At 55.2% G+C, this 24,903-nt stretch overlaps 38 non-coding genes across 38 annotated transcripts; all 38 read left to right on the forward strand.

The window, feature by feature from the left end:
* Positions 1-182: 182 nt before the first annotated feature.
* LOC135665831 (5S ribosomal RNA) lies at positions 183-301 on the forward strand. Its single transcript, XR_010509524.1, has one exon. It is a non-coding gene; the product is annotated as a 5S ribosomal RNA (ribosomal RNA).
* Positions 302-847: 546 nt separating this feature from the next.
* LOC135665832 (5S ribosomal RNA) lies at positions 848-966 on the forward strand. The gene has a single exon (XR_010509525.1). It is a non-coding gene; the product is annotated as a 5S ribosomal RNA (ribosomal RNA).
* A 546-nt stretch (positions 967-1,512) lies between these two features.
* LOC135665833 (5S ribosomal RNA) lies at positions 1,513-1,631 on the forward strand. Its single transcript, XR_010509526.1, has one exon. It is a non-coding gene; the product is annotated as a 5S ribosomal RNA (ribosomal RNA).
* A 546-nt stretch (positions 1,632-2,177) lies between these two features.
* Positions 2,178-2,296, forward strand: LOC135665834 (5S ribosomal RNA). Its single transcript, XR_010509527.1, has one exon. It is a non-coding gene; the product is annotated as a 5S ribosomal RNA (ribosomal RNA).
* Positions 2,297-2,802: 506 nt separating this feature from the next.
* Positions 2,803-2,921, forward strand: LOC135665835 (5S ribosomal RNA). The gene has a single exon (XR_010509528.1). It is a non-coding gene; the product is annotated as a 5S ribosomal RNA (ribosomal RNA).
* A 546-nt stretch (positions 2,922-3,467) lies between these two features.
* Positions 3,468-3,586, forward strand: LOC135665903 (5S ribosomal RNA). The gene has a single exon (XR_010509595.1). It is a non-coding gene; the product is annotated as a 5S ribosomal RNA (ribosomal RNA).
* A 546-nt stretch (positions 3,587-4,132) lies between these two features.
* LOC135665836 (5S ribosomal RNA) lies at positions 4,133-4,251 on the forward strand. Its single transcript, XR_010509529.1, has one exon. It is a non-coding gene; the product is annotated as a 5S ribosomal RNA (ribosomal RNA).
* A 546-nt stretch (positions 4,252-4,797) lies between these two features.
* LOC135665837 (5S ribosomal RNA) lies at positions 4,798-4,916 on the forward strand. The gene has a single exon (XR_010509530.1). It is a non-coding gene; the product is annotated as a 5S ribosomal RNA (ribosomal RNA).
* Positions 4,917-5,462: 546 nt separating this feature from the next.
* Positions 5,463-5,581, forward strand: LOC135665838 (5S ribosomal RNA). The gene has a single exon (XR_010509531.1). It is a non-coding gene; the product is annotated as a 5S ribosomal RNA (ribosomal RNA).
* Positions 5,582-6,127: 546 nt separating this feature from the next.
* LOC135665840 (5S ribosomal RNA) lies at positions 6,128-6,246 on the forward strand. Its single transcript, XR_010509533.1, has one exon. It is a non-coding gene; the product is annotated as a 5S ribosomal RNA (ribosomal RNA).
* Positions 6,247-6,792: 546 nt separating this feature from the next.
* On the forward strand, positions 6,793-6,911 carry LOC135665841 (5S ribosomal RNA). The gene has a single exon (XR_010509534.1). It is a non-coding gene; the product is annotated as a 5S ribosomal RNA (ribosomal RNA).
* A 546-nt stretch (positions 6,912-7,457) lies between these two features.
* On the forward strand, positions 7,458-7,576 carry LOC135665842 (5S ribosomal RNA). The gene has a single exon (XR_010509535.1). It is a non-coding gene; the product is annotated as a 5S ribosomal RNA (ribosomal RNA).
* A 506-nt stretch (positions 7,577-8,082) lies between these two features.
* Positions 8,083-8,201, forward strand: LOC135665843 (5S ribosomal RNA). Its single transcript, XR_010509536.1, has one exon. It is a non-coding gene; the product is annotated as a 5S ribosomal RNA (ribosomal RNA).
* A 546-nt stretch (positions 8,202-8,747) lies between these two features.
* LOC135665844 (5S ribosomal RNA) lies at positions 8,748-8,866 on the forward strand. The gene has a single exon (XR_010509537.1). It is a non-coding gene; the product is annotated as a 5S ribosomal RNA (ribosomal RNA).
* Positions 8,867-9,412: 546 nt separating this feature from the next.
* On the forward strand, positions 9,413-9,531 carry LOC135665921 (5S ribosomal RNA). The gene has a single exon (XR_010509613.1). It is a non-coding gene; the product is annotated as a 5S ribosomal RNA (ribosomal RNA).
* A 546-nt stretch (positions 9,532-10,077) lies between these two features.
* On the forward strand, positions 10,078-10,196 carry LOC135665845 (5S ribosomal RNA). The gene has a single exon (XR_010509538.1). It is a non-coding gene; the product is annotated as a 5S ribosomal RNA (ribosomal RNA).
* Positions 10,197-10,742: 546 nt separating this feature from the next.
* LOC135665846 (5S ribosomal RNA) lies at positions 10,743-10,861 on the forward strand. Its single transcript, XR_010509539.1, has one exon. It is a non-coding gene; the product is annotated as a 5S ribosomal RNA (ribosomal RNA).
* Positions 10,862-11,407: 546 nt separating this feature from the next.
* LOC135665847 (5S ribosomal RNA) lies at positions 11,408-11,526 on the forward strand. Its single transcript, XR_010509540.1, has one exon. It is a non-coding gene; the product is annotated as a 5S ribosomal RNA (ribosomal RNA).
* Positions 11,527-12,072: 546 nt separating this feature from the next.
* LOC135665887 (5S ribosomal RNA) lies at positions 12,073-12,191 on the forward strand. Its single transcript, XR_010509580.1, has one exon. It is a non-coding gene; the product is annotated as a 5S ribosomal RNA (ribosomal RNA).
* A 546-nt stretch (positions 12,192-12,737) lies between these two features.
* On the forward strand, positions 12,738-12,856 carry LOC135665906 (5S ribosomal RNA). Its single transcript, XR_010509598.1, has one exon. It is a non-coding gene; the product is annotated as a 5S ribosomal RNA (ribosomal RNA).
* A 546-nt stretch (positions 12,857-13,402) lies between these two features.
* Positions 13,403-13,521, forward strand: LOC135665848 (5S ribosomal RNA). The gene has a single exon (XR_010509541.1). It is a non-coding gene; the product is annotated as a 5S ribosomal RNA (ribosomal RNA).
* Positions 13,522-14,067: 546 nt separating this feature from the next.
* LOC135665849 (5S ribosomal RNA) lies at positions 14,068-14,186 on the forward strand. Its single transcript, XR_010509542.1, has one exon. It is a non-coding gene; the product is annotated as a 5S ribosomal RNA (ribosomal RNA).
* A 546-nt stretch (positions 14,187-14,732) lies between these two features.
* Positions 14,733-14,851, forward strand: LOC135665851 (5S ribosomal RNA). Its single transcript, XR_010509544.1, has one exon. It is a non-coding gene; the product is annotated as a 5S ribosomal RNA (ribosomal RNA).
* Positions 14,852-15,397: 546 nt separating this feature from the next.
* On the forward strand, positions 15,398-15,516 carry LOC135665852 (5S ribosomal RNA). Its single transcript, XR_010509545.1, has one exon. It is a non-coding gene; the product is annotated as a 5S ribosomal RNA (ribosomal RNA).
* A 546-nt stretch (positions 15,517-16,062) lies between these two features.
* On the forward strand, positions 16,063-16,181 carry LOC135665853 (5S ribosomal RNA). Its single transcript, XR_010509546.1, has one exon. It is a non-coding gene; the product is annotated as a 5S ribosomal RNA (ribosomal RNA).
* Positions 16,182-16,727: 546 nt separating this feature from the next.
* Positions 16,728-16,846, forward strand: LOC135665854 (5S ribosomal RNA). The gene has a single exon (XR_010509547.1). It is a non-coding gene; the product is annotated as a 5S ribosomal RNA (ribosomal RNA).
* Positions 16,847-17,392: 546 nt separating this feature from the next.
* LOC135665904 (5S ribosomal RNA) lies at positions 17,393-17,511 on the forward strand. Its single transcript, XR_010509596.1, has one exon. It is a non-coding gene; the product is annotated as a 5S ribosomal RNA (ribosomal RNA).
* Positions 17,512-18,057: 546 nt separating this feature from the next.
* LOC135665855 (5S ribosomal RNA) lies at positions 18,058-18,176 on the forward strand. The gene has a single exon (XR_010509548.1). It is a non-coding gene; the product is annotated as a 5S ribosomal RNA (ribosomal RNA).
* Positions 18,177-18,722: 546 nt separating this feature from the next.
* LOC135665856 (5S ribosomal RNA) lies at positions 18,723-18,841 on the forward strand. The gene has a single exon (XR_010509549.1). It is a non-coding gene; the product is annotated as a 5S ribosomal RNA (ribosomal RNA).
* A 546-nt stretch (positions 18,842-19,387) lies between these two features.
* Positions 19,388-19,506, forward strand: LOC135665908 (5S ribosomal RNA). The gene has a single exon (XR_010509600.1). It is a non-coding gene; the product is annotated as a 5S ribosomal RNA (ribosomal RNA).
* Positions 19,507-20,052: 546 nt separating this feature from the next.
* On the forward strand, positions 20,053-20,171 carry LOC135665857 (5S ribosomal RNA). The gene has a single exon (XR_010509550.1). It is a non-coding gene; the product is annotated as a 5S ribosomal RNA (ribosomal RNA).
* Positions 20,172-20,717: 546 nt separating this feature from the next.
* LOC135665858 (5S ribosomal RNA) lies at positions 20,718-20,836 on the forward strand. Its single transcript, XR_010509551.1, has one exon. It is a non-coding gene; the product is annotated as a 5S ribosomal RNA (ribosomal RNA).
* Positions 20,837-21,382: 546 nt separating this feature from the next.
* LOC135665909 (5S ribosomal RNA) lies at positions 21,383-21,501 on the forward strand. The gene has a single exon (XR_010509601.1). It is a non-coding gene; the product is annotated as a 5S ribosomal RNA (ribosomal RNA).
* A 546-nt stretch (positions 21,502-22,047) lies between these two features.
* Positions 22,048-22,166, forward strand: LOC135665931 (5S ribosomal RNA). The gene has a single exon (XR_010509622.1). It is a non-coding gene; the product is annotated as a 5S ribosomal RNA (ribosomal RNA).
* A 546-nt stretch (positions 22,167-22,712) lies between these two features.
* Positions 22,713-22,831, forward strand: LOC135665859 (5S ribosomal RNA). The gene has a single exon (XR_010509552.1). It is a non-coding gene; the product is annotated as a 5S ribosomal RNA (ribosomal RNA).
* Positions 22,832-23,377: 546 nt separating this feature from the next.
* LOC135665910 (5S ribosomal RNA) lies at positions 23,378-23,496 on the forward strand. The gene has a single exon (XR_010509602.1). It is a non-coding gene; the product is annotated as a 5S ribosomal RNA (ribosomal RNA).
* Positions 23,497-24,042: 546 nt separating this feature from the next.
* Positions 24,043-24,161, forward strand: LOC135665860 (5S ribosomal RNA). The gene has a single exon (XR_010509553.1). It is a non-coding gene; the product is annotated as a 5S ribosomal RNA (ribosomal RNA).
* Positions 24,162-24,707: 546 nt separating this feature from the next.
* LOC135665862 (5S ribosomal RNA) lies at positions 24,708-24,826 on the forward strand. Its single transcript, XR_010509555.1, has one exon. It is a non-coding gene; the product is annotated as a 5S ribosomal RNA (ribosomal RNA).
* Positions 24,827-24,903: the final 77 nt, after the last annotated feature.

Consider the following 24,903-nt stretch of genomic DNA (forward strand, 5'->3'; position numbering starts at 1 on the left):
TCCCGATGGTTTCGGCGCGCGCTTGCCGTGTCCGGTACGCGGTCGGCCTCGTGGGCATCGGAGAGATCCGACGATGGCGATTCCGAGATCGTTCGAGAGGTTTCGGGGCGCGCAATGGGCTCCGGTCGTCGATATGCGCCGTCCGCGACGTGCACAAAGGCGAGGGACGACGCACACAAAACGAGTGCGATCATACCAGCACTAAAGCACCGGATCCCATCAGAACTCCGAAGTTAAGCGTGCTTGGGCGAGAGTAGTACTAGGATGGGTGACCCCCTGGGAAGTCCTCGTGTTGCACTCCTTTTTGCGCCCCGAGCGGCCAAAAGACTTACTTAAAACTCTCCTTTAAGCTTTTCAATTTTTCCAGCATCATGGCCAACAGTAAATGTGTCAGTAACATGTAAATGAAGTCATCATCTAAAAATTTCTTCGTAAACATACAATGATCAGACATGTATGGTTCCAGGATGGGTGACCCCATGGGAAGTCCTCGTGTTGCACTCCTTTTTGCGCCCCGAGCGGCCAAAACCTCTCCCGTCGACCTCCGAGGCGATGGTTTTGGGCCTCGGAATTCGCCGTGACCGCTACGCGGTCAGTCTCGTGGGGCTCGGAGAGAGCTTTCCGGAATGGGGCCGCAATAGCGATTCCGAGTTCGTTCGAGAAAGTCCCGATGGTTTCGGCGCGCGCTTGCCGTGTCCGGTACGCGGTCGGCCTCGTGGGCATCGGAGAGATCCGACGATGGCGATTCCGAGATCGTTCGAGAGGTTTCGGGGCGCGCAATGGGCTCCGGTCGTCGATATGCGCCGTCCGCGACGTGCACAAAGGCGAGGGACGACGCACACAAAACGAGTGCGATCATACCAGCACTAAAGCACCGGATCCCATCAGAACTCCGAAGTTAAGCGTGCTTGGGCGAGAGTAGTACTAGGATGGGTGACCCCCTGGGAAGTCCTCGTGTTGCACTCCTTTTTGCGCCCCGAGCGGCCAAAAGACTTACTTAAAACTCTCCTTTAAGCTTTTCAATTTTTCCAGCATCATGGCCAACAGTAAATGTGTCAGTAACATGTAAATGAAGTCATCATCTAAAAATTTCTTCGTAAACATACAATGATCAGACATGTATGGTTCCAGGATGGGTGACCCCATGGGAAGTCCTCGTGTTGCACTCCTTTTTGCGCCCCGAGCGGCCAAAACCTCTCCCGTCGACCTCCGAGGCGATGGTTTTGGGCCTCGGAATTCGCCGTGACCGCTACGCAGTCAGTCTCGTGGGGCTCGGAGAGAGCTTTCCGGAATGGGGCCGCAATAGCGATTCCGAGTTCGTTCGAGAAAGTCCCGATGGTTTCGGCGCGCGCTTGCCGTGTCCGGTACGCGGTCGGCCTCGTGGGCATCGGAGAGATCCGACGATGGCGATTCCGAGATCGTTCGAGAGGTTTCGGGGCGCGCAATGGGCTCCGGTCGTCGATATGCGCCGTCCGCGACGTGCACAAAGGCGAGGGACGACGCACACAAAACGAGTGCGATCATACCAGCACTAAAGCACCGGATCCCATCAGAACTCCGAAGTTAAGCGTGCTTGGGCGAGAGTAGTACTAGGATGGGTGACCCCCTGGGAAGTCCTCGTGTTGCACTCCTTTTTGCGCCCCGAGCGGCCAAAAGACTTACTTAAAACTCTCCTTTAAGCTTTTCAATTTTTCCAGCATCATGGCCAACAGTAAATGTGTCAGTAACATGTAAATGAAGTCATCATCTAAAAATTTCTTCGTAAACATACAATGATCAGACATGTATGGTTCCAGGATGGGTGACCCCATGGGAAGTCCTCGTGTTGCACTCCTTTTTGCGCCCCGAGCGGCCAAAACCTCTCCCGTCGACCTCCGAGGCGATGGTTTTGGGCCTCGGAATTCGCCGTGACCGCTACGCAGTCAGTCTCGTGGGGCTCGGAGAGAGCTTTCCGGAATGGGGCCGCAATAGCGATTCCGAGTTCGTTCGAGAAAGTCCCGATGGTTTCGGCGCGCGCTTGCCGTGTCCGGTACGCGGTCGGCCTCGTGGGCATCGGAGAGATCCGACGATGGCGATTCCGAGATCGTTCGAGAGGTTTCGGGGCGCGCAATGGGCTCCGGTCGTCGATATGCGCCGTCCGCGACGTGCACAAAGGCGAGGGACGACGCACACAAAACGAGTGCGATCATACCAGCACTAAAGCACCGGATCCCATCAGAACTCCGAAGTTAAGCGTGCTTGGGCGAGAGTAGTACTAGGATGGGTGACCCCCTGGGAAGTCCTCGTGTTGCACTCCTTTTTGCGCCCCGAGCGGCCAAAAGACTTACTTAAAACTCTCCTTTAAGCTTTTCAATTTTTCCAGCATCATGGCCAACAGTAAATGTGTCAGTAACATGTAAATGAAGTCATCATCTAAAAATTTCTTCGTAAACATACAATGATCAGACATGTATGGTTCCAGGATGGGTGACCCCATGGGAAGTCCTCGTGTTGCACTCCTTTTTGCGCCCCGAGCGGCCAAAACCTCTCCCGTCGACCTCCGAGGCGATGGTTTTGGGCCTCGGAATTCGCCGTGACCGCTACGCAGTCAGTCTCGTGGGGCTCGGAGAGAGCTTTCCGGAATGGGGCCGCAATAGCGATTCCGAGTTCGTTCGAGAAAGTCCCGATGGTTTCGGCGCGCGCTTGCCGTGTCCGGTACGCGGTCGGCCTCGTGGGCATCGGAGAGATCCGACGATGGCGATTCCGAGATCGTTCGAGAGGTTTCGGGGCGCGCAATGGGCTCCGGTCGTCGACACACAAAACGAGTGCGATCATACCAGCACTAAAGCACCGGATCCCATCAGAACTCCGAAGTTAAGCGTGCTTGGGCGAGAGTAGTACTAGGATGGGTGACCCCCTGGGAAGTCCTCGTGTTGCACTCCTTTTTGCGCCCCGAGCGGCCAAAAGACTTACTTAAAACTCTCCTTTAAGCTTTTCAATTTTTCCAGCATCATGGCCAACAGTAAATGTGTCAGTAACATGTAAATGAAGTCATCATCTAAAAATTTCTTCGTAAACATACAATGATCAGACATGTATGGTTCCAGGATGGGTGACCCCATGGGAAGTCCTCGTGTTGCACTCCTTTTTGCGCCCCGAGCGGCCAAAACCTCTCCCGTCGACCTCCGAGGCGATGGTTTTGGGCCTCGGAATTCGCCGTGACCGCTACGCAGTCAGTCTCGTGGGGCTCGGAGAGAGCTTTCCGGAATGGGGCCGCAATAGCGATTCCGAGTTCGTTCGAGAAAGTCCCGATGGTTTCGGCGCGCGCTTGCCGTGTCCGGTACGCGGTCGGCCTCGTGGGCATCGGAGAGATCCGACGATGGCGATTCCGAGATCGTTCGAGAGGTTTCGGGGCGCGCAATGGGCTCCGGTCGTCGATATGCGCCGTCCGCGACGTGCACAAAGGCGAGGGACGACGCACACAAAACGAGTGCGATCATACCAGCACTAAAGCACCGGATCCCATCAGAACTCCGAAGTTAAGCATGCTTGGGCGAGAGTAGTACTAGGATGGGTGACCCCCTGGGAAGTCCTCGTGTTGCACTCCTTTTTGCGCCCCGAGCGGCCAAAAGACTTACTTAAAACTCTCCTTTAAGCTTTTCAATTTTTCCAGCATCATGGCCAACAGTAAATGTGTCAGTAACATGTAAATGAAGTCATCATCTAAAAATTTCTTCGTAAACATACAATGATCAGACATGTATGGTTCCAGGATGGGTGACCCCATGGGAAGTCCTCGTGTTGCACTCCTTTTTGCGCCCCGAGCGGCCAAAACCTCTCCCGTCGACCTCCGAGGCGATGGTTTTGGGCCTCGGAATTCGCCGTGACCGCTACGCAGTCAGTCTCGTGGGGCTCGGAGAGAGCTTTCCGGAATGGGGCCGCAATAGCGATTCCGAGTTCGTTCGAGAAAGTCCCGATGGTTTCGGCGCGCGCTTGCCGTGTCCGGTACGCGGTCGGCCTCGTGGGCATCGGAGAGATCCGACGATGGCGATTCCGAGATCGTTCGAGAGGTTTCGGGGCGCGCAATGGGCTCCGGTCGTCGATATGCGCCGTCCGCGACGTGCACAAAGGCGAGGGACGACGCACACAAAACGAGTGCGATCATACCAGCACTAAAGCACCGGATCCCATCAGAACTCCGAAGTTAAGCGTGCTTGGGCGAGAGTAGTACTAGGATGGGTGACCCCCTGGGAAGTCCTCGTGTTGCACTCCTTTTTGCGCCCCGAGCGGCCAAAAGACTTACTTAAAACTCTCCTTTAAGCTTTTCAATTTTTCCAGCATCATGGCCAACAGTAAATGTGTCAGTAACATGTAAATGAAGTCATCATCTAAAAATTTCTTCGTAAACATACAATGATCAGACATGTATGGTTCCAGGATGGGTGACCCCATGGGAAGTCCTCGTGTTGCACTCCTTTTTGCGCCCCGAGCGGCCAAAACCTCTCCCGTCGACCTCCGAGGCGATGGTTTTGGGCCTCGGAATTCGCCGTGACCGCTACGCAGTCAGTCTCGTGGGGCTCGGAGAGAGCTTTCCGGAATGGGGCCGCAATAGCGATTCCGAGTTCGTTCGAGAAAGTCCCGATGGTTTCGGCGCGCGCTTGCCGTGTCCGGTACGCGGTCGGCCTCGTGGGCATCGGAGAGATCCGACGATGGCGATTCCGAGATCGTTCGAGAGGTTTCGGGGCGCGCAATGGGCTCCGGTCGTCGATATGCGCCGTCCGCGACGTGCACAAAGGCGAGGGACGACGCACACAAAACGAGTGCGATCATACCAGCACTAAAGCACCGGATCCCATCAGAACTCCGAAGTTAAGCGTGCTTGGGCGAGAGTAGTACTAGGATGGGTGACCCCCTGGGAAGTCCTCGTGTTGCACTCCTTTTTGCGCCCCGAGCGGCCAAAAGACTTACTTAAAACTCTCCTTTAAGCTTTTCAATTTTTCCAGCATCATGGCCAACAGTAAATGTGTCAGTAACATGTAAATGAAGTCATCATCTAAAAATTTCTTCGTAAACATACAATGATCAGACATGTATGGTTCCAGGATGGGTGACCCCATGGGAAGTCCTCGTGTTGCACTCCTTTTTGCGCCCCGAGCGGCCAAAACCTCTCCCGTCGACCTCCGAGGCGATGGTTTTGGGCCTCGGAATTCGCCGTGACCGCTACGCAGTCAGTCTCGTGGGGCTCGGAGAGAGCTTTCCGGAATGGGGCCGCAATAGCGATTCCGAGTTCGTTCGAGAAAGTCCCGATGGTTTCGGCGCGCGCTTGCCGTGTCCGGTACGCGGTCGGCCTCGTGGGCATCGGAGAGATCCGACGATGGCGATTCCGAGATCGTTCGAGAGGTTTCGGGGCGCGCAATGGGCTCCGGTCGTCGATATGCGCCGTCCGCGACGTGCACAAAGGCGAGGGACGACGCACACAAAACGAGTGCGATCATACCAGCACTAAAGCACCGGATCCCATCAGAACTCCGAAGTTAAGCGTGCTTGGGCGAGAGTAGTACTAGGATGGGTGACCCCCTGGGAAGTCCTCGTGTTGCACTCCTTTTTGCGCCCCGAGCGGCCAAAAGACTTACTTAAAACTCTCCTTTAAGCTTTTCAATTTTTCCAGCATCATGGCCAACAGTAAATGTGTCAGTAACATGTAAATGAAGTCATCATCTAAAAATTTCTTCGTAAACATACAATGATCAGACATGTATGGTTCCAGGATGGGTGACCCCATGGGAAGTCCTCGTGTTGCACTCCTTTTTGCGCCCCGAGCGGCCAAAACCTCTCCCGTCGACCTCCGAGGCGATGGTTTTGGGCCTCGGAATTCGCCGTGACCGCTACGCGGTCAGTCTCGTGGGGCTCGGAGAGAGCTTTCCGGAATGGGGCCGCAATAGCGATTCCGAGTTCGTTCGAGAAAGTCCCGATGGTTTCGGCGCGCGCTTGCCGTGTCCGGTACGCGGTCGGCCTCGTGGGCATCGGAGAGATCCGACGATGGCGATTCCGAGATCGTTCGAGAGGTTTCGGGGCGCGCAATGGGCTCCGGTCGTCGATATGCGCCGTCCGCGACGTGCACAAAGGCGAGGGACGACGCACACAAAACGAGTGCGATCATACCAGCACTAAAGCACCGGATCCCATCAGAACTCCGAAGTTAAGCGTGCTTGGGCGAGAGTAGTACTAGGATGGGTGACCCCCTGGGAAGTCCTCGTGTTGCACTCCTTTTTGCGCCCCGAGCGGCCAAAAGACTTACTTAAAACTCTCCTTTAAGCTTTTCAATTTTTCCAGCATCATGGCCAACAGTAAATGTGTCAGTAACATGTAAATGAAGTCATCATCTAAAAATTTCTTCGTAAACATACAATGATCAGACATGTATGGTTCCAGGATGGGTGACCCCATGGGAAGTCCTCGTGTTGCACTCCTTTTTGCGCCCCGAGCGGCCAAAACCTCTCCCGTCGACCTCCGAGGCGATGGTTTTGGGCCTCGGAATTCGCCGTGACCGCTACGCAGTCAGTCTCGTGGGGCTCGGAGAGAGCTTTCCGGAATGGGGCCGCAATAGCGATTCCGAGTTCGTTCGAGAAAGTCCCGATGGTTTCGGCGCGCGCTTGCCGTGTCCGGTACGCGGTCGGCCTCGTGGGCATCGGAGAGATCCGACGATGGCGATTCCGAGATCGTTCGAGAGGTTTCGGGGCGCGCAATGGGCTCCGGTCGTCGATATGCGCCGTCCGCGACGTGCACAAAGGCGAGGGACGACGCACACAAAACGAGTGCGATCATACCAGCACTAAAGCACCGGATCCCATCAGAACTCCGAAGTTAAGCGTGCTTGGGCGAGAGTAGTACTAGGATGGGTGACCCCCTGGGAAGTCCTCGTGTTGCACTCCTTTTTGCGCCCCGAGCGGCCAAAAGACTTACTTAAAACTCTCCTTTAAGCTTTTCAATTTTTCCAGCATCATGGCCAACAGTAAATGTGTCAGTAACATGTAAATGAAGTCATCATCTAAAAATTTCTTCGTAAACATACAATGATCAGACATGTATGGTTCCAGGATGGGTGACCCCATGGGAAGTCCTCGTGTTGCACTCCTTTTTGCGCCCCGAGCGGCCAAAACCTCTCCCGTCGACCTCCGAGGCGATGGTTTTGGGCCTCGGAATTCGCCGTGACCGCTACGCAGTCAGTTTCGTGGGGCTCGGAGAGAGCTTTCCGGAATGGGGCCGCAATAGCGATTCCGAGTTCGTTCGAGAAAGTCCCGATGGTTTCGGCGCGCGCTTGCCGTGTCCGGTACGCGGTCGGCCTCGTGGGCATCGGAGAGATCCGACGATGGCGATTCCGAGATCGTTCGAGAGGTTTCGGGGCGCGCAATGGGCTCCGGTCGTCGATATGCGCCGTCCGCGACGTGCACAAAGGCGAGGGACGACGCACACAAAACGAGTGCGATCATACCAGCACTAAAGCACCGGATCCCATCAGAACTCCGAAGTTAAGCGTGCTTGGGCGAGAGTAGTACTAGGATGGGTGACCCCCTGGGAAGTCCTCGTGTTGCACTCCTTTTTGCGCCCCGAGCGGCCAAAAGACTTACTTAAAACTCTCCTTTAAGCTTTTCAATTTTTCCAGCATCATGGCCAACAGTAAATGTGTCAGTAACATGTAAATGAAGTCATCATCTAAAAATTTCTTCGTAAACATACAATGATCAGACATGTATGGTTCCAGGATGGGTGACCCCATGGGAAGTCCTCGTGTTGCACTCCTTTTTGCGCCCCGAGCGGCCAAAACCTCTCCCGTCGACCTCCGAGGCGATGGTTTTGGGCCTCGGAATTCGCCGTGACCGCTACGCAGTCAGTCTCGTGGGGCTCGGAGAGAGCTTTCCGGAATGGGGCCGCAATAGCGATTCCGAGTTCGTTCGAGAAAGTCCCGATGGTTTCGGCGCGCGCTTGCCGTGTCCGGTACGCGGTCGGCCTCGTGGGCATCGGAGAGATCCGACGATGGCGATTCCGAGATCGTTCGAGAGGTTTCGGGGCGCGCAATGGGCTCCGGTCGTCGACACACAAAACGAGTGCGATCATACCAGCACTAAAGCACCGGATCCCATCAGAACTCCGAAGTTAAGCGTGCTTGGGCGAGAGTAGTACTAGGATGGGTGACCCCCTGGGAAGTCCTCGTGTTGCACTCCTTTTTGCGCCCCGAGCGGCCAAAAGACTTACTTAAAACTCTCCTTTAAGCTTTTCAATTTTTCCAGCATCATGGCCAACAGTAAATGTGTCAGTAACATGTAAATGAAGTCATCATCTAAAAATTTCTTCGTAAACATACAATGATCAGACATGTATGGTTCCAGGATGGGTGACCCCATGGGAAGTCCTCGTGTTGCACTCCTTTTTGCGCCCCGAGCGGCCAAAACCTCTCCCGTCGACCTCCGAGGCGATGGTTTTGGGCCTCGGAATTCGCCGTGACCGCTACGCAGTCAGTCTCGTGGGGCTCGGAGAGAGCTTTCCGGAATGGGGCCGCAATAGCGATTCCGAGTTCGTTCGAGAAAGTCCCGATGGTTTCGGCGCGCGCTTGCCGTGTCCGGTACGCGGTCGGCCTCGTGGGCATCGGAGAGATCCGACGATGGCGATTCCGAGATCGTTCGAGAGGTTTCGGGGCGCGCAATGGGCTCCGGTCGTCGATATGCGCCGTCCGCGACGTGCACAAAGGCGAGGGACGACGCACACAAAACGAGTGCGATCATACCAGCACTAAAGCACCGGATCCCATCAGAACTCCGAAGTTAAGCGTGCTTGGGCGAGAGTAGTACTAGGATGGGTGACCCCCTGGGAAGTCCTCGTGTTGCACTCCTTTTTGCGCCCCGAGCGGCCAAAAGACTTACTTAAAACTCTCCTTTAAGCTTTTCAATTTTTCCAGCATCATGGCCAACAGTAAATGTGTCAGTAACATGTAAATGAAGTCATCATCTAAAAATTTCTTCGTAAACATACAATGATCAGACATGTATGGTTCCAGGATGGGTGACCCCATGGGAAGTCCTCGTGTTGCACTCCTTTTTGCGCCCCGAGCGGCCAAAACCTCTCCCGTCGACCTCCGAGGCGATGGTTTTGGGCCTCGGAATTCGCCGTGACCGCTACGCAGTCAGTCTCGTGGGGCTCGGAGAGAGCTTTCCGGAATGGGGCCGCAATAGCGATTCCGAGTTCGTTCGAGAAAGTCCCGATGGTTTCGGCGCGCGCTTGCCGTGTCCGGTACGCGGTCGGCCTCGTGGGCATCGGAGAGATCCGACGATGGCGATTCCGAGATCGTTCGAGAGGTTTCGGGGCGCGCAATGGGCTCCGGTCGTCGATATGCGCCGTCCGCGACGTGCACAAAGGCGAGGGACGACGCACACAAAACGAGTGCGATCATACCAGCACTAAAGCATCGGATCCCATCAGAACTCCGAAGTTAAGCGTGCTTGGGCGAGAGTAGTACTAGGATGGGTGACCCCCTAGGAAGTCCTCGTGTTGCACTCCTTTTTGCGCCCCGAGCGGCCAAAAGACTTACTTAAAACTCTCCTTTAAGCTTTTCAATTTTTCCAGCATCATGGCCAACAGTAAATGTGTCAGTAACATGTAAATGAAGTCATCATCTAAAAATTTCTTCGTAAACATACAATGATCAGACATGTATGGTTCCAGGATGGGTGACCCCATGGGAAGTCCTCGTGTTGCACTCCTTTTTGCGCCCCGAGCGGCCAAAACCTCTCCCGTCGACCTCCGAGGCGATGGTTTTGGGCCTCGGAATTCGCCGTGACCGCTACGCGGTCAGTCTCGTGGGGCTCGGAGAGAGCTTTCCGGAATGGGGCCGCAATAGCGATTCCGAGTTCGTTCGAGAAAGTCCCGATGGTTTCGGCGCGCGCTTGCCGTGTCCGGTACGCGGTCGGCCTCGTGGGCATCGGAGAGATCCGACGATGGCGATTCCGAGATCGTTCGAGAGGTTTCGGGGCGCGCAATGGGCTCCGGTCGTCGATATGCGCCGTCCGCGACGTGCACAAAGGCGAGGGACGACGCACACAAAACGAGTGCGATCATACCAGCACTAAAGCACCGGATCCCATCAGAACTCCGAAGTTAAGCGTGCTTGGGCGAGAGTAGTACTAGGATGGGTGACCCCCTGGGAAGTCCTCGTGTTGCACTCCTTTTAGCGCCCCGAGCGGCCAAAAGACTTACTTAAAACTCTCCTTTAAGCTTTTCAATTTTTCCAGCATCATGGCCAACAGTAAATGTGTCATTAACATGTAAATGAAGTCATCATCTAAAAATTTCTTCGTAAACATACAATGATCAGACATGTATGGTTCCAGGATGGGTGACCCCATGGGAAGTCCTCGTGTTGCACTCCTTTTTGCGCCCCGAGCGGCCAAAACCTCTCCCGTCGACCTCCGAGGCGATGGTTTTGGGCCTCGGAATTCGCCGTGACCGCTACGCGGTCAGTCTCGTGGGGCTCGGAGAGAGCTTTCCGGAATGGGGCCGCAATAGCGATTCCGAGTTCGTTCGAGAAAGTCCCGATGGTTTCGGCGCGCGCTTGCCGTGTCCGGTACGCGGTCGGCCTCGTGGGCATCGGAGAGATCCGACGATGGCGATTCCGAGATCGTTCGAGAGGTTTCGGGGCGCGCAATGGGCTCCGGTCGTCGATATGCGCCGTCCGCGACGTGCACAAAGGCGAGGGACGACGCACACAAAACGAGTGCGATCATACCAGCACTAAAGCACCGGATCCCATCAGAACTCCGAAGTTAAGCGTGCTTGGGCGAGAGTAGTACTAGGATGGGTGACCCCCTGGGAAGTCCTCGTGTTGCACTCCTTTTTGCGCCCCGAGCGGCCAAAAGACTTACTTAAAACTCTCCTTTAAGCTTTTCAATTTTTCCAGCATCATGGCCAACAGTAAATGTGTCAGTAACATGTAAATGGAGTCATCATCTAAAAATTTCTTCGTAAACATACAATGATCAGACATGTATGGTTCCAGGATGGGTGACCCCATGGGAAGTCCTCGTGTTGCACTCCTTTTTGCGCCCCGAGCGGCCAAAACCTCTCCCGTCGACCTCCGAGGCGATGGTTTTGGGCCTCGGAATTCGCCGTGACCGCTACGCAGTCAGTCTCGTGGGGCTCGGAGAGAGCTTTCCGGAATGGGGCCGCAATAGCGATTCCGAGTTCGTTCGAGAAAGTCCCGATGGTTTCGGCGCGCGCTTGCCGTGTCCGGTACGCGGTCGGCCTCGTGGGCATCGGAGAGATCCGACGATGGCGATTCCGAGATCGTTCGAGAGGTTTCGGGGCGCGCAATGGGCTCCGGTCGTCGATATGCGCCGTCCGCGACGTGCACAAAGGCGAGGGACGACGCACACAAAACGAGTGCGATCATACCAGCACTAAAGCACCGGATCCCATCAGAACTCCGAAGTTAAGCGTGCTTGGGCGAGAGTAGTACTAGGATGGGTGACCCCCTGGGAAGTCCTCGTGTTGCACTCCTTTTAGCGCCCCGAGCGGCCAAAAGACTTACTTAAAACTCTCCTTTAAGCTTTTCAATTTTTCCAGCATCATGGCCAACAGTAAATGTGTCATTAACATGTAAATGAAGTCATCATCTAAAAATTTCTTCGTAAACATACAATGATCAGACATGTATGGTTCCAGGATGGGTGACCCCATGGGAAGTCCTCGTGTTGCACTCCTTTTTGCGCCCCGAGCGGCCAAAACCTCTCCCGTCGACCTCCGAGGCGATGGTTTTGGGCCTCGGAATTCGCCGTGACCGCTACGCGGTCAGTCTCGTGGGGCTCGGAGAGAGCTTTCCGGAATGGGGCCGCAATAGCGATTCCGAGTTCGTTCGAGAAAGTCCCGATGGTTTCGGCGCGCGCTTGCCGTGTCCGGTACGCGGTCGGCCTCGTGGGCATCGGAGAGATCCGACGATGGCGATTCCGAGATCGTTCGAGAGGTTTCGGGGCGCGCAATGGGCTCCGGTCGTCGATATGCGCCGTCCGCGACGTGCACAAAGGCGAGGGACGAGGCACACAAAACGAGTGCGATCATACCAGCACTAAAGCACCGGATCCCATCAGAACTCCGAAGTTAAGCGTGCTTGGGCGAGAGTAGTACTAGGATGGGTGACCCCTTGGGAAGTCCTCGTGTTGCACTCCTTTTTGCGCCCCGAGCGGCCAAAAGACTTACTTAAAACTCTCCTTTAAGCTTTTCAATTTTTCCAGCATCATGGCCAACAGTAAATGTGTCAGTAACATGTAAATGAAGTCATCATCTAAAAATTTCTTCGTAAACATACAATGATCAGACATGTATGGTTCCAGGATGGGTGACCCCATGGGAAGTCCTCGTGTTGCACTCCTTTTTGCGCCCCGAGCGGCCAAAACCTCTCCCGTCGACCTCCGAGGCGATGGTTTTGGGCCTCGGAATTCGCCGTGACCGCTACGCCGTCAGTCTCGTGGGGCTCGGAGAGAGCTTTCCGGAATGGGGCCGCAATAGCGATTCCGAGTTCGTTCGAGAAAGTCCCGATGGTTTCGGCGCGCGCTTGCCGTGTCCGGTACGCGGTCGGCCTCGTGGGCATCGGAGAGATCCGACGATGGCGATTCCGAGATCGTTCGAGAGGTTTCGGGGCGCGCAATGGGCTCCGGTCGTCGATATGCGCCGTCCGCGACGTGCACAAAGGCGAGGGACGACGCACACAAAACGAGTGCGATCATACCAACACTAAAGCACCGGATCCCATCAGAACTCCGAAGTTAAGCGTGCTTGGGCGAGAGTAGTACTAGGATGGGTGACCCCCTGGGAAGTCCTCGTGTTGCACTCCTTTTAGCGCCCCGAGCGGCCAAAAGACTTACTTAAAACTCTCCTTTAAGCTTTTCAATTTTTCCAGCATCATGGACAACAGTAAATGTGTCATTAACATGTAAATGAAGTCATCATCTAAAAATTTCTTCGTAAACATACAATGATCAGACATGTATGGTTCCAGGATGGGTGACCCCATGGGAAGTCCTCGTGTTGCACTCCTTTTTGCGCCCCGAGCGGCCAAAACCTCTCCCGTCGACCTCCGAGGCGATGGTTTTGGGCCTCGGAATTCGCCGTGACCGCTACGCGGTCAGTCTCGTGGGGCTCGGAGAGAGCTTTCCGGAATGGGGCCGCAATAGCGATTCCGAGTTCGTTCGAGAAAGTCCCGATGGTTTCGGCGCGCGCTTGCCGTGTCCGGTACGCGGTCGGCCTCGTGGGCATCGGAGAGATCCGACGATGGCGATTCCGAGATCGTTCGAGAGGTTTCGGGGCGCGCAATGGGCTCCGGTCGTCGATATGCGCCGTCCGCGACGTGCACAAAGGCGAGGGACGACGCATACAAAACGAGTGCGATCATACCAGCACTAAAGCACCGGATCCCATCAGAACTCCGAAGTTAAGCGTGCTTGGGCGAGAGTAGTACTAGGATGGGTGACCCCCTGGGAAGTCCTCGTGTTGCACTCCTTTTTGCGCCCCGAGCGGCCAAAAGACTTACCTAAAACTCTCCTTTAAGCTTTTCAATTTTTCCAGCATCATGGCCAACAGTAAATGTGTCAGTAACATGTAAATGAAGTCATCATCTAAAAATTTCTTCGTAAACATACAATGATCAGACATGTATGGTTCCAGGATGGGTGACCCCATGGGAAGTCCTCGTGTTGCACTCCTTTTTGCGCCCCGAGCGGCCAAAACCTCTCCCGTCGACCTCCGAGGCGATGGTTTTGGGCCTCGGAGTTCGCCGTGACCGCTACGTGGTCAGTCTCGTGGGGCTCGGAGAGAGCTTTCCGGAATGGGGCCGCAATAGCGATTCCGAGTTCGTTCGAGAAAGTCCCGATGGTTTCGGCGCGCGCTTGCCGTGTCCGGTACGCGGTCGGCCTCGTGGGCATCGGAGAGATCCGACGATGGCGATTCCGAGATCGTTCGAGAGGTTTCGGGGCGCGCAATGGGCTCCGGTCGTCGATATGCGCCGTCCGCGACGTGCACAAAGGCGAGGGACGACGCACACAAAACGAGTGCGATCATACCAGCACTAAAGCACCGGATCCCATCAGAACTCCGAAGTTAAGCGTGCTTGGGCGAGAGTAGTACTAGGATGGGTGACCCCCTGGGAAGTCCTCGTGTTGCACTCCTTTTAGCGCCCCGAGCGGCCAAAAGACTTACTTAAAACTCTCCTTTAAGCTTTTCAATTTTTCCAGCATCATGGCCAACAGTAAATGTGTCATTAACATGTAAATGAAGTCATCATCTAAAAATTTCTTCGTAAACATACAATGATCAGACATGTATGGTTCCAGGATGGGTGACCCCATGGGAAGTCCTCGTGTTGCACTCCTTTTTGCGCCCCGAGCGGCCAAAACCTCTCCCGTCGACCTCCGAGGCGATGGTTTTGGGCCTCGGAATTCGCCGTGACCGCTACGCGGTCAGTCTCGTGGGGCTCGGAGAGAGCTTTCCGGAATGGGGCCGCAATAGCGATTCCGAGTTCGTTCGAGAAAGTCCCGATGGTTTCGGCGCGCGCTTGCCGTGTCCGGTACGCGGTCGGCCTCGTGGGCATCGGAGAGATCCGACGATGGCGATTCCGAGATCGTTCGAGAGGTTTCGGGGCGCGCAATGGGCTCCGGTCGTCGATATGCGCCGTCCGCGACGTGCACAAAGGCGAGGGACGACGCACACAAAACGAGTGCGATCATACCAGCACTAAAGCACCGGATCCCATCAGAACTCCGAAGTTAAGCGTGCTTGGGCGAGAGTAGTACTAGGATGGGTGACCCCCTGGGAAGTCCTCGTGTTGCACTCCTTTTTGCGCCCCGAGCGGCCAAAAGACTTACTTAAAACTCTCCTTTAAGCTTTTCAATTTTTCCAGCATCATGGCCAACAGTAAATGTGTCAGTAACATGTAAATGAAGTCATCATCTAAAAATTTCTTCGTAAACATACAATGATCAGACATGTATGGTTCCAGGATGGGTGACCCCATGGGAAGTCCTCGTGTTGCACTCCTTTTTGCGCCCCGAGCGGCCAAAACCTCTCCCGTCGACCTCCGAGGCGATGGTTTTGGGCCTCGGAATTCGCCGTGACCGCTACGCGGTCAGTCTCGTGGGGCTCGGAGAGAGCTTTCCGGAATGGGGCCGCAATAGCGATTCCGAGTTCGTTCGAGAAAGTCCCGATGGTTTCGGCGCGCGCTTGCCGTGTCCGGTACGCGGTCGGCCTCGTGGGCATCGGAGAGATCCGACGATGGCGATTCCGAGATCGTTCGAGAGGTTTCGGGGTGCGCAATGGGCTCCGGTCGTCGATATGCGCCGTCCGCGACGTGCACAAAGGCGAGGGACGACGCACACAAAACGAGTGCGATCATACCAGCACTAAAGCACCGGATCCCATCAGAACTCCGAAGTTAAGCGTGCTTGGGCGAGAGTAGTACTAGGATGGGTGACCCCCTGGGAAGTCCTCGTGTTGCACTCCTTTTTGCGCCCCGAGCGGCCAAAAGACTTACTTAAAACTCTCCTTTAAGCTTTTCAATTTTTCCAGCATCATGGCCAACAGTAAATGTGTCAGTAACATGTAAATGAAGTCATCATCTAAAAATTTCTTCGTAAACATACAATGATCAGACATGTATGGTTCCAGGATGGGTGACCCCATGGGAAGTCCTCGTGTTGCACTCCTTTTTGCGCCCCGAGCGGCCAAAACCTCTCCCGTCGACCTCCGAGGCGATGGTTTTGGGCCTCGGAATTCGCCGTGACCGCTATGCGGTCAGTCTCGTGGGGCTCGGAGAGAGCTTTCCGGAATGGGGCCGCAATAGCGATTCCGAGTTCGTTCGAGAAAGTCCCGATGGTTTCGGCGCGCGCTTGCCGTGTCCGGTACGCGGTCGGCCTCGTGGGCATCGGAGAGATCCGACGATGGCGATTCCGAGATCGTTCGAGAGGTTTCGGGGCGCGCAATGGGCTCCGGTCGTCGATATGCGCCGTCCGCGACGTGCACAAAGGCGAGGGACGACGCACACAAAACGAGTGCGATCATACCAGCACTAAAGCACCGGATCCCATCAGAACTCCGAAGTTAAGCGTGCTTGGGCGAGAGTAGTACTAGGATGGGTGACCCCCTGGGAAGTCCTCGTGTTGCACTCCTTTTTGCGCCCCGAGCGGCCAAAAGACTTACTTAAAACTCTCCTTTAAGCTTTTCAATTTTTCCAGTATCATGGCCAACAGTAAATGTGTCAGTAACATGTAAATGAAGTCATAATCTAAAAATTTCTTCGTAAACATACAATGATCAGACATGTATGGTTCCAGGATGGGTGACCCCATGGGAAGTCCTCGTGTTGCACTCCTTTTTGCGCCCCGAGCGGCCAAAACCTCTCCCGTCGACCTCCGAGGCGATGGTTTTGGGCCTCGGAATTCGCCGTGACCGCTACGCGGTCAGTCTCGTGGGGCTCGGAGAGAGCTTTCCGGAATGGGGCCGCAATAGCGATTCCGAGTTCGTTCGAGAAAGTCCCGATGGTTTCGGCGCGCGCTTGCCGTGTCCGGTACGCGGTCGGCCTCGTGGGCATCGGAGAGATCCGACGATGGCGATTCCGAGATCGTTCGAGAGGTTTCGGGGCGTGCAATGGGCTCCGGTCGTCGATATGCGCCGTCCGCGACGTGCACAAAGGCGAGGGACGACGCACACAAAACGAGTGCGATCATACCAGCACTAAAGCACCGGATCCCATCAGAACTCCGAAGTTAAGCGTGCTTGGGCGAGAGTAGTACTAGGATGGGTGACCCCCTGGGAAGTCCTCGTGTTGCACTCCTTTTTGCGCCCCGAGCGGCCAAAAGACTTACTTAAAACTCTCCTTTAAGCTTTTCAATTTTTCCAGCATCATGGCCAACAGTAAATGTGTCAGTAACATGTAAATGAAGTCATCATCTAAAAATTTCTTCGTAAACATACAATGATCAGACATGTATGGTTCCAGGATGGGTGACCCCATGGGAAGTCCTCGTGTTGCACTCCTTTTTGCGCCCCGAGCGGCCAAAACCTCTCCCGTCGACCTCCGAGGCGATGGTTTTGGGCCTCGGAATTCGCCGTGACCGCTACGCAGTCAGTCTCGTGGGGCTCGGAGAGAGCTTTCCGGAATGGGGCCGCAATAGCGATTCCGAGTTCGTTCGAGAAAGTCCCGATGGTTTCGGCGCGCGCTTGCCGTGTCCGGTACGCGGTCGGCCTCGTGGGCATCGGAGAGATCCGACGATGGCGATTCCGAGATCGTTCGAGAGGTTTCGGGGCGCGCAATGGGCTCCGGTCGTCGATATGCGCCGTCCGCGACGTGCACAAAGGCGAGGGACGACGCACACAAAACGAGTGCGATCATACCAGCACTAAAGCACCGGATCCCATCAGAACTCCGAAGTTAAGCATGCTTGGGCGAGAGTAGTACTAGGATGGGTGACCCCCTGGGAAGTCCTCGTGTTGCACTCCTTTTTGCGCCCCGAGCGGCCAAAAGACTTACTTAAAACTCTCCTTTAAGCTTTTCAATTTTTCCAGCATCATGGCCAACAGTAAATGTGTCAGTAACATGTAAATGAAGTCATCATCTAAAAATTTCTTCGTAAACATACAATGATCAGACATGTATGGTTCCAGGATGGGTGACCCCATGGGAAGTCCTCGTGTTGCACTCCTTTTTGCGCCCCGAGCGGCCAAAACCTCTCCCGTCGACCTCCGAGGCGATGGTTTTGGGCCTCGGAATTCGCCGTGACCGCTACGCGGTCAGTCTCGTGGGGCTCGGAGAGAGCTTTCCGGAATGGGGCCGCAATAGCGATTCCGAGTTCGTTCGAGAAAGTCCCGATGGTTTCGGCGCGCGCTTGCCGTGTCCGGTACGCGGTCGGCCTCGTGGGCATCGGAGAGATCCGACGATGGCGATTCCGAGATCGTTCGAGAGGTTTCGGGGTGCGCAATGGGCTCCGGTCGTCGATATGCGCCGTCCGCGACGTGCACAAAGGCGAGGGACGACGCACACAAAACGAGTGCGATCATACCAGCACTAAAGCACCGGATCCCATCAGAACTCCGAAGTTAAGCGTGCTTGGGCGAGAGTAGTACTAGGATGGGTGACCCCCTGGGAAGTCCTCGTGTTGCACTCCTTTTTGCGCCCCGAGCGGCCAAAAGACTTACTTAAAACTCTCCTTTAAGCTTTTCAATTTTTCCAGCATCATGGCCAACAGTAAATGTGTCAGTAACATGTAAATGAAGTCATCATCTAAAAATTTCTTCGTAAACATACAATGATCAGACATGTATGGTTCCAGGATGGGTGACCCCATGGGAAGTCCTCGTGTTGCACTCCTTTTTGCGCCCCGAGCGGCCAAAACCTCTCCCGTCGACCTCCGAGGCGATGGTTTTGGGCCTCGGAATTCGCCGTGACCGCTACGCAGTCAGTCTCGTGGGGCTCGGAGAGAGCTTTCCGGAATGGGGCCGCAATAGCGATTCCGAGTTCGTTCGAGAAAGTCCCGATGGTTTCGGCGCGCGCTTGCCGTGTCCGGTACGCGGTCGGCCTCGTGGGCATCGGAGAGATCCGACGATGGCGATTCCGAGATCGTTCGAGAGGTTTCGGGGCGCGCAATGGGCTCCGGTCGTCGATATGCGCCGTCCGCGACGTGCACAAAGGCGAGGGACGACGCACACAAAACGAGTGCGATCATACCAGCACTAAAGCACCGGATCCCATCAGAACTCCGAAGTTAAGCGTGCTTGGGCGAGAGTAGTACTAGGATGGGTGACCCCCTGGGAAGTCCTCGTGTTGCACTCCTTTTTGCGCCCCGAGCGGCCAAAAGACTTACTTAAAACTCTCCTTTAAGCTTTTCAATTTTTCCAGCATCATGGCCAACAGTAAATGTGTCAGTAACATGTAAATGAAGTCATCATCTAAAAATTTCTTCGTAAACATACAATGATCAGACATGTATGGTTCCAGGATGGGCGACCCCATGGGAAGTCCTCGTGTTGCACTCCTTTTTGCGCCCCGAGCGGCCAAAACCACTCCCGTCGACCTCCGAGGCGATGGTTTTGGGCCTCGGAATTCGCCGTGACCGCTACGCAGTCAGTCTCGTGGGGCTCGGAGAGAGCTTTCCGGAATGGGGCCGCAATAGCGATTCCGAGTTCGTTCGAGAAAGTCCCGATGGTTTCGGCGCGCGCTTGCCGTGTCCGGTACGCGGTCGGCCTCGTTGGCATCGGAGAGATCCGACGATGGCGATTCCGAGATCGTTCGAGAGGTTTCGGGGCGCGCAATGGGCTCCGGTCGTCGATATGCGCCGTCCGCGACGTGCACAAAGGCGAGGGACGACGCACACAAAACGAGTGCCATCATACCAGCACTAAAGCACCGGATCCCATCAGAACTCCGAAGTTAAGCGTGCTTGGGCGAGAGTAGTACTAGGATGGGTGACCCCCTGGGAAGTCCTCGTGTTGCACTCCTTTTTGCGCCCCGAGCGGCCAAAAGACTTACTTAAAACTCTCCTTTAAGCTTTTCAATTTTTCCAGCATCATGGCCAACAGTAAATGTGTCAGTAACATGTAAATGAAGTCATCATCTAAAAATTTCTTCGTAAACATACAATGATCAGACATGTATGGTTCCAGGATGGGCGACCCCATGGGAAGTCCTCGTGTTGCACTCCTTTTTGCGCCCCGAGCGGCCAAAACCTCTCCCGTCGACCTCCGAGGCGATGGTTTTGGGCCTCGGAATTCGCCGTGACCGCTACGCAGTCAGTCTCGTGGGGCTCGGAGAGAGCTTTCCGGAATGGGGCCGCAATAGCGATTCCGAGTTCGTTCGAGAAAGTCCCGATGGTTTCGGCGCGCGCTTGCCGTGTCCGGTACGCGGTCGGCCTCGTGGGCATCGGAGAGATCCGACGATGGCGATTCCGAGATCGTTCGAGAGGTTTCGGGGCGCGCAATGGGCTCCGGTCGTCGATATGCGCCGTCCGCGACGTGCACAAAGGCGAGGGACGACGCACACAAAACGAGTGCGATCATACCAGCACTAAAGCACCGGATCCCATCAGAACTCCGAAGTTAAGCGTGCTTGGGCGAGAGTAGTACTAGGATGGGTGACCCCCTGGGAAGTCCTCGTGTTGCACTCCTTTTTGCGCCCCGAGCGGCCAAAAGACTTACTTAAAACTCTCCTTTAAGCTTTTCAATTTTTCCAGCATCATGGCCAACAGTAAATGTGTCAGTAACATGTAAATGAAGTCATCATCTAAAAATTTCTTCGTAAACATACAATGATCAGACATGTATGGTTCCAGGATGGGCGACCCCATGGGAAGTCCTCGTGTTGCACTCCTTTTTGCGCCCCGAGCGGCCAAAACCTCTCCCGTCGACCTCCGAGGCGATGGTTTTGGGCCTCGGAATTCGCCGTGACCGCTACGCGGTCAGTCTCGTGGGGCTCGGAGAGAGCTTTCCGGAATGGGGCCGCAATAGCGATTCCGAGTTCGTTCGAGAAAGTCCCGATGGTTTCGGCGCGCGCTTGCCGTGTCCGGTACGCGGTCGGCCTCGTTGGCATCGGAGAGATCCGACGATGGCGATTCCGAGATCGTTCGAGAGGTTTCGGGGCGCGCAATGGGCTCCGGTCGTCGATATGCGCCGTCCGCGACGTGCACAAAGGCGAGGGACGACGCACACAAAACGAGTGCGATCATACCAGCACTAAAGCACCGGATCCCATCAGAACTCCGAAGTTAAGCGTGCTTGGGCGAGAGTAGTACTAGGATGGGTGACCCCCTGGGAAGTCCTCGTGTTGCACTCCTTTTTGCGCCCCGAGCGGCCAAAAGACTTACTTAAAACTCTCCTTTAAGCTTTTCAATTTTTCCAGCATCATGGCCAACAGTAAATGTGTCAGTAACATGTAAATGAAGTCATCATCTAAAAATTTCTTCGTAAACATACAATGATCAGACATGTATGGTTCCAGGATGGGCGACCCCATGGGAAGTCCTCGTGTTGCACTCCTTTTTGCGCCCCGAGCGGCCAAAACCTCTCCCGTCGACCTCCGAGGCGATGGTTTTGGGCCTCGGAATTCGCCGTGACCGCTACGCAGTCAGTCTCGTGGGGCTCGGAGAGAGCTTTCCGGAATGGGGCCGCAATAGCGATTCCGAGTTCGTTCGAGAAAGTCCCGATGGTTTCGGCGCGCGCTTGCCGTGTCCGGTACGCGGTCGGCCTCGTGGGCATCGGAGAGATCCGACGATGGCGATTCCGAGATCGTTCGAGAGGTTTCGGGGCGCGCAATGGGCTCCGGTCGTCGATATGCGCCGTCCGCGACGTGCACAAAGGCGAGGGACGACGCACACAAAACGAGTGCCATCATACCAGCACTAAAGCACCGGATCCCATCAGAACTCCGAAGTTAAGCGTGCTTGGGCGAGAGTAGTACTAGGATGGGTGACCCCCTGGGAAGTCCTCGTGTTGCACTCCTTTTTGCGCCCCGAGCGGCCAAAAGACTTACTTAAAACTCTCCTTTAAGCTTTTCAATTTTTCCAGCATCATGGCCAACAGTAAATGTGTCAGTAACATGTAAATGAAGTCATCATCTAAAAATTTCTTCGTAAACATACAATGATCAGACATGTATGGTTCCAGGATGGGCGACCCCATGGGAAGTCCTCGTGTTGCACTCCTTTTTGCGCCCCGAGCGGCCAAAACCTCTCCCGTCGACCTCCGAGGCGATGGTTTTGGGCCTCGGAATTCGCCGTGACCGCTACGCGGTCAGTCTCGTGGGGCTCGGAGAGAGCTTTCCGGAATGGGGCCGCAATAGCGATTCCGAGTTCGTTCGAGAAAGTCCCGATGGTTTCGGCGCGCGCTTGCCGTGTCCGGTACGCGGTCGGCCTCGTGGGCATCGGAGAGATCCGACGATGGCGATTCCGAGATCGTTCGAGAGGTTTCGGGGCGCGCAATGGGCTCCGGTCGTCGATATGCGCCGTCCGCGATGTGCACAAAGGCGAGGGACGACGCACACAAAACGAGTGCCATCATACCAGCACTAAAGCATCGGATCCCATCAGAACTCCGAAGTTAAGCGTGCTTGGGCAAGAGTAGTACTAGGATGGGTGACCCCCTGGGAAGTCCTCGTGTTGCACTCCTTTTTGCGCCCCGAGCGGCCAAAAGACTTACTTAAAACTCTCCTTTAAGCTTTTCAATTTTTCCAGCATCATGGCCAACAGTAAATGTGTCAGTAACATGTAAATGAAGTCATCATCTAAAAATTTCTTCGTAAACATACAATGATCAGACATGTATGGTTCCAGGATGGGTGACCCCATGGGAAGTCCTCGTGTTGCACTCCTTTTTGCGCCCCGAGCGGCCAAAACCTCTCCCGTCGACCTCCGAGGCGATGGTTTTGGGCCTCGGAATTCGCCGTGACCGCTACGCAGTCAGTCTCGTGGGGCTCGGAGAGAGCTTTCCGGAATGGGGCCGCAATAGCGATTCCGAGTTCGTTCGAGAAAGTCCCGATGGTTTCGGCGCGCGCTTGCCGTGTCCGGTACGCGGTCGGCCTCGTGGGCATCGGAGAGATCCGACGATGGCGATTCCGAGATCGTTCGAGAGGTTTCGGGGCGCGCAATGGGCTCCGGTCGTCGATATGCGCCGTCCGCGACGTGCACAAAGGCGAGGGACGACGCACACAAAACGAGTGCGATCATACCAGCACTAAAGCACCGGATCCCATCAGAACTCCGAAGTTAAGCGTGCTTGGGCGAGAGTAGTACTAGGATGGGTGACCCCCTGGGAAGTCCTCGTGTTGCACTCCTTTTTGCGCCCCGAGCGGCCAAAAGACTTACTTAAAACTCTCCTTTAAGCTTTTCAATTTTTCCAGCATCATGGCCAACAGTAAATGTGTCAGTAACATGTAAATGAAGTCATCATCTAAAAATTTCTTCGTAAACATACAATGATCAGACATGTATGGTTCCAGGATGGGCGACCCCATGGGAAGTCCTCGTGTTGCACTCCTTTTTGCGCCCCGAGCGGCCAAAACCTCTCCCGTCGACCTCCGAGGCGATGGTTTTGGGCCTCGGAATTCGCCGTGACCGCTACGCAGTCAGTCTCGTGGGGCTCGGAGAGAGCTTTCCGGAATGGGGCCGCAATAGCGATTCCGAGTTCGTTCGAGAAAGTCCCGATGGTTTCGGCGCGCGCTTGCCGTGTCCGGTACGCGGTCGGCCTCGTTGGCATCGGAGAGATCCGACGATGGCGATTCCGAGATCGTTCGAGAGGTTTCGGGGCGCGCAATGGGCTCCGGTCGTCGATATGCGCCGTCCGCGACGTGCACAAAGGCGAGGGACGACGCACACAAAACGAGTGCCATCATACCAGCACTAAAGCACCGGATCCCATCAGAACTCCGAAGTTAAGCGTGCTTGGGCGAGAGTAGTACTAGGATGGGTGACCCCCTGGGAAGTCCTCGTGTTGCACTCCTTTTTGCGCCCCGAGCGGCCAAAAGACTTACTTAAAACTCTCCTTTAAGCTTTTCAATTTTTCCAGCATCATGGCCAACAGTAAATGTGTCAATAACATGTAAATGAAGTCATCATCTAAAAATTTCTTCGTAAACATACAATGATCAGACATGTATGGTTCCAGGATGGGCGACCCCATGGGAAGTCCTCGTGTTGCACTCCTTTTTGCGCCCCGAGCGGCCAAAACCTCTCCCGTCGACCTCCGAGGCGATGGTTTTGGGCCTCGGAATTCGCCGTGACCGCTACGCAGTCAGTCTCGTGGGGCTCGGAGAGAGCTTTCCGGAATGGGGCCGCAATAGCGATTCCGAGTTCGTTCGAGAAAGTCCCGATGGTTTCGGCGCGCGCTTGCCGTGTCCGGTACGCGGTCGGCCTCGTGGGCATCGGAGAGATCCGACGATGGCGATTCCGAGATCGTTCGAGAGGTTTCGGGGCGCGCAATGGGCTCCGGTCGTCGATATGCGCCGTCCGCGACGTGCACAAAGGCGAGGGACGACGCACACAAAACGAGTGCGATCATACCAGCACTAAAGCACCGGATCCCATCAGAACTCCGAAGTTAAGCGTGCTTGGGCGAGAGTAGTACTAGGATGGGTGACCCCCTGGGAAGTCCTCGTGTTGCACTCCTTTTTGCGCCCCGAGCGGCCAAAAGACTTACTTAAAACTCTCCTTTAAGCTTTTCAATTTTTCCAGCATCATGGCCAACAGTAAATGTGTCAGTAACATGTAAATGAAGTCATCATCTAAAAATTTCTTCGTAAACATACAATGATCAGACATGTATGGTTCCAGGATGGGCGACCCCATGGGAAGTCCTCGTGTTGCACTCCTTTTTGCGCCCCGAGCGGCCAAAACCTCTCCCGTCGACCTCCGAGGCGATGGTTTTGGGCCTCGGAATTCGCCGTGACCGCTACGCGGTCAGTCTCGTGGGGCTCGGAGAGAGCTTTCCGGAATGGGGCCGCAATAGCGATTCCGAGTTCGTTCGAGAAAGTCCCGATGGTTTCGGCGCGCGCTTGCCGTGTCCGGTACGCGGTCGGCCTCGTTGGCATCGGAGAGATCCGACGATGGCGATTCCGAGATCGTTCGAGAGGTTTCGGGGCGCGCAATGGGCTCCGGTCGTCGATATGCGCCGTCCGCGACGTGCACAAAGGCGAGGGACGACGCACACAAAACGAGTGCGATCATACCAGCACTAAAGCACCGGATCCCATCAGAACTCCGAAGTTAAGCGTGCTTGGGCGAGAGTAGTACTAGGATGGGTGACCCCCTGGGAAGTCCTCGTGTTGCACTCCTTTTTGCGCCCCGAGCGGCCAAAAGACTTACTTAAAACTCTCCTTTAAGCTTTTCAATTTTTCCAGCATCATGGCCA

The sequence above is a fragment of the Musa acuminata genome, unplaced genomic scaffold (genome assembly GCF_036884655.1).
Source record: "Musa acuminata AAA Group cultivar baxijiao unplaced genomic scaffold, Cavendish_Baxijiao_AAA HiC_scaffold_1049, whole genome shotgun sequence".
Lineage (NCBI taxonomy): Eukaryota > Viridiplantae > Streptophyta > Magnoliopsida > Zingiberales > Musaceae > Musa > Musa acuminata.